Here is a 5,641-nt window from a genome sequence, read left to right as displayed (position 1 = left end):
AGGGTCTGCGCCTCAACCCAAACAGGTTCCCAAAGATAACTAATCTGTCTAGAAGATGGACAAAAACAGGTGTGGACAGCAATTGTAAGCGTGGCTGACACTAGACCACTGAGCTCAGTAAAAGGAGCATCAAGAAGAAAAGGCAATGGCACCACAGTCCGGCAGAGGACAGTTTTAGACCTTCACTTCCCAGGAAGGGACGAAGGAAAATCATAGAAACCAGAATGGCCAGTGCCCAATGGAAGAAATCCATAAGCTTCTGTAATAAGAATAAGGAGCAGAACTGTGCACAGGATGCATGGACCTGCAAAAAATAACGTCCCAGAGAAAGGAAAAAACAGTACGATAGAGTCAGATTGTACAAAATTAGCATACATAAAATGATGCCAAGATGGACATGCTGAGACATACAAAACCATAACTACAAAGAGATACGTGTATGTGGATAGAATGAATACACATAGGCAGACTGTGTGAACCGTGGAGCCTCACCACACACATGCAAAAGTCTATGAAACGTAGCATCCACAGCACAGATGCGTCAGCAAAAAGACACAAAACATATCACCAGGTAGTCATTCTGACCAAGCATACATAGAAGTATATTGGTGAAAGAATACCGGCAGAAGCCGGACGGACACACAAGGCTCGCTTTCATAAGAAGAGAGACAGAAAAAGACAGAGAGACAGAATCTGGGACTAAGAAACCCAAGGTACTGCAACGAGGAAAAACATAAAATGTGTGCACTTGTGCAGTGTGTATACAGACATATATATATATATGTGTGGGGCGTACGTTTATCTGTTTCACTTAAGGTGAATACCAAATAAACTACGGAACTTTGAACCCGTGCCTTTGGATTTATTGGAATACGTTGATGGTCCGTACCAGTGGTGTTTCCTTCTCGATGGAATAAGATGGACGGGACTTTGGTTTGGATATATATATATACATACATACAATATATATATATATATATATATATATATATATATATATATATATATATATATATATATATATATATATAATCTACTGGCGGTCGCCAGTAGATAGTTATAGTTAGGACCGTGTTTCCATAGGAAATCCGCAACATTCTATTTGGAATAACTTTGGCGCCGATTGACGAATCCTCGCGAAATTTTCAAAATAGGTGGGGCGCTCCGCTCCTTCCCTGAAAGTCTCGGGGGGATTCGTCAAGCGGGGGCTGAGAAAAAGGGGGGTCCCAAAACACGTTTTCCCCATGCATTTTTCCATAGGACCTTTAGTCCAAGCTACAGCCCGAACGGCTGAACAGAATTACTTGAAATCTGGCAGAGAGGTAGTCCTCAGTTCAGGGATGTGCCTTTTGCAGGTCTTGTGTAAATCTGTTCATTAGTTCCTGAGAAAATTGCAGTTAAAAGCATGTATATATCTATAAGCGAGCACCGTGCACGTACGGTAAGCATACCGTACGCGCACGGTGACGTGCGCGAGCGCAATTCTGATTGGTTGTTAGATGTCAGTAAACATTCGAAACGGTCGAAATCAGGAAGTCTCGGCCGCCATTTTGTCTCTCGCAGTCTGAGGCAATGAAAAACAAAGGGGGAAAACGTGAGAAGGGGGCAGGATGGACAGGTCCTGACCTCCTAGCCTTTGTCAGGGGGTCACTGAAGGACCCCAAGGGTAAATAAAAAAAATTTTTTTTTGCGAAAAATCGCGGGGTGCGCGCACCGTCCGCGCACTGCACGAACAACGCATCGTGGGCGCTTGGTGCGCGAAGCGCCCCAAGCGCCCACAGCGCAGGCACGGTGTGCGAAGCGCACCGTGCGCGTACGGTACGCGCACGGTGAAAAAACTAAAGAAAAAAAAACATAACTTAGCATTTAAAAAACCGTACAAATTCACTGAAAAAACCATAGGTTTCACACACGTTATAGTTAGCTGGACATTTCACTTGTGAAAAACCATTGAAATTCCCCCGTTATAGTTAGTGCAGGCAACTATAACTCACGCGACCGCAATCCTCTGCTGATGACGTCAGATATTACATCACTGATGACATATGTGTCTTTCTGAAAAAAAAATATTTGTAATATATGTATAGCTAAAAATTATTGGAAGAAGACATGGGTAAATAAGTGTCTAAATACAGTGATGTAATATCTGACGTCATCAGCAGAGGATTGCGGTCGCGTGAGTTATAGTTGCCTGCACTATATGTGACGTCATCAGCAGTGCATTGCGGGTGCGCGAGTTATAGTTAGATGAACTAACTATAACGGGGTAATTTCTAGGGTTTTGTACGAGGGAAATGTCCAGCTAACTATAACGCCCCTGAAACCTATGTTTTTTTCAGTGAATTTCTAAGGTTTTTTAAATGCCAATTCCTAACTATAACGCCCCTGAAACCTTTGTTTTTTTCAGTGAATTTCAAAGGTTTTTTAAATGCCAATTCCTAACTATAACGTGCATGAAACCTATGGTTTTTTTCAGTGAATTTCAAAGGTTTTTTAAATGCTAATTCCAATCTATAACTTATCTCTAAAGATATCATTTTTAATGATTTTCATTGGATTTCTATATTTTTCAATTTCAGTGTGTCAATTTCATTAATTATGTTTTTTTGAAATTCTTTTTTAACACTATTTTTTTAACCTATTTTTTTCATTTAAATGTTTTCAAAATTAAAAAATATTATTTGTTTTTATTGGGTTTTTCAAACATATTTGTTTATATTTTTTAAAATATTTTTTTAACTATATGTTCAAAACTTTATTTTATATATTTTTGTCCATGTTTTTTGGATCCGTGCACCCTATGCGCACCGTTCTCGATCCCTACGCGATAGCATCCGCGCATGGTATGCGTTGGGTACGTGTTTAGTGCGCGATTGCAATGCGACCGGTACGCGACTCCCAGCCTATACGCGACACGTTCGATGTACGTAACGCGACGTTTACGCGGTTCCGCAATGCGTCATGTGCTTGCAAGACGCGATAGGTGCGCGGATCCCGCAAAATATTTAACATTTAAAAAAGCATATATATATATGTATTTCATGTGAATATTAATTGAAGACAAACTCTAAACTAGTCTTAAAAGTAATATATTTTTACATCTAATCCTAGATTTCTTTTTAATTCAATTTCGCGACTGGGTGCGTGCTGCGTAAGCGAAGGGTGCACGGATCCCATGTGACCTGCAAAAAAAGAGATTTGATTGGTTCATTACACTTCCTGTTCTAACTATTGAAAGACCCCACCCATTTCAATCATTCTTCTTTCACCTTCTTTGGAGGAGCATCTCTTTGCAGGGAAGAAGATTATTTGGACTAAGTTTACACTTAGCTCAAACTTTTTTCTCCTAAAAATGGCTTCAGGGCAGCAGGCATCACCTGCATCTCCTCATACATCTGAGGATGAATTTTTGGAGGAGCCAGCACGCACACCACGTTTTTCTTCATTGGTGTGGAATTTTTTTACTTTTCCCGAGGGGCAAACGAAGACCAATGCCACCTTGGTCACGTGCAAGATTTGTAAAAGAGTGCTGTCTCGAGGGGATCCGACAAAGAAATACTCATGCGGGACAGCCAGCATGCTGAAACACCTACGGACCCTTCATCCTGCCAATCATGCACGAGAAGAATGCCGACGGATGAGAGACACTCCTGCTCCTGCGCCTTCCACCTTATCGCAGCTGAGCACTTCAAGAGTGCATCCGTCAGCCCAAAACTTGGACATCCGTCCTCAATTTCAATTTTTAAAAGTGCTCTGCACTAAGTTCAATGCGACTTTGTGCTACGGTGAGCAGTCGATCGATCTGATCTGCCGCCGGCAAGAAAGTCACCATTGCTAGTTTGTTTGTGTTTTGTTCCCTGAAGTTCATTGTTTGGTTCCTCCTGTTTTTTTTTGTTTTTTTTCCCAGAAAAACCAAAAAAATCACAAAATTGTTGGAAAACCCCCCAAAAAATATAAAAGAAGAAAGAAGAAAAAAAAAAGTTCTTCTAAGAACTAACTTTCCTGGTTTAAAAAAAGAGCTAAATTTCTTTGTTAGTGTGTGAAAGTTTAGATGAATGTATGTGTTGAATTTCAAAGAAACTGCAACTCAGGTAGGTGAGTCATAAGTCTTTATTCTGACCATCCGCTCTCACAGCACTGACAACAACAGCATGAACATTCTAAGTTCAACTCCCCAGGGTCATACCATTCGCGGAACAGCGACGGGGAGGGTGGAACATACCAACTCAAGATACTTATACTAAGATTGTAACACATCTCCCCCTGAAGGGAATACAAATAGAAACAATAATTCACGTAGTGTTTACAACTCTATCTTTGCTCCATGTTTGTACATTTTCCAAACGGACTACGCTTCTACCTGCTTTTTCCACCCTTTGAGGTACACCATACTTACTCGTTCCTGGTTGCACTTTGCCAGGTTTTTTGACCCAAACAGGAGAGTTAGGTTTTACCTCCGTATCTTTTGCTCCATGTTTTTCATCATACCACAACTTGTATTTCTGTTGATGTGACTCAACTCTTTCCTCACTTTGGCTTAAGTCCGGTACCACACTCTTACCCCCACCCAACCACCTCGGATTCATTTTGGTGCTGGGTTCCCTTCCTCTGAGAAAAACAAAAGGAGATATCCCCGTGACCACATTGGGCGTGGTGTGATATGCCCACATGGACTCTCTCAATGAATCCTCCACATTGAACCCGTTGGTGATGGCTAGTTTTATGTGTTCCTTGATCATGCGATTCACCCTTTCTACCAACGCATTGGCTTTGGGACAATAGAGAGCAGTTCTTTCATGCTTTATATTGTGTTCCTCCAAGAATTCTTTCATCGTCTCAGAGACGAACTGCACTCCATTGTCCGTTACAAGGGTGGCAGGGATGCCTTCATACACAAAAATGTTCTTAAGGAATGTGATAAGACTGTTCGTTGTGGTGGACGACGTGAACTTGAAGTTTACCCAACGGGAAGTGTAATCCACCAAAACAAACATAAATCTCTTCTGTGGCCCCAGGATTTCCATGGGACCCACAATGTCCATGGGCAGTTTAGTCCACGGAATCATTGGCACGTTGACAGGAGCCAATGGAGCTCTGTGATTGACTTTGCTCTTGTCGCTTCTCGCACAACTAACACACTCTTTTACTTTGAGTTCCACCTTGGAATCCATTTTAGGGAACCAAAAACAGCTCTGCACTTTGTTTTTAGTGAGGCTCCTACACAAATGTCCTTCATGGGCCAGATCTATAATCTTGTTCCTCAACCCTTCGGGTGGAACGATTTTGTCCCCCCGATGCATGCGACCAGCCATGAAAGAAAGTTCAAATCTCACCTCCCAGAAGTCTCTAACCTGGTCGGGAACTTCTGAAATCTTCTCTGGCCACCCTTTAACAATGAGGTCTTTTAACATATCCATTGCCCTATCTTCCTTCATGCCCTTGTCCCACTCTGCATCCGTTAATGAGGGTAGATGCACTGCCAAAATGGGTACATCTAGCGCTTCCTCACTTTGTATACCTTTGAGTGGTAACCTTGACAGGCAATCTGCAATGACATTTTCTGGACCTGGTAAGTACTCAATTTTGAAGCAGAAGTTTTCTAACCCTAAAACCCACTTACTTATCCTCGGGGACACATTTT

Source organism: Triturus cristatus, chromosome 12, assembly GCF_964204655.1.
Source record: "Triturus cristatus chromosome 12, aTriCri1.1, whole genome shotgun sequence".
Lineage (NCBI taxonomy): Eukaryota > Metazoa > Chordata > Amphibia > Caudata > Salamandridae > Triturus > Triturus cristatus.
Note: the sequence above shows the minus strand (reverse complement) of the source record.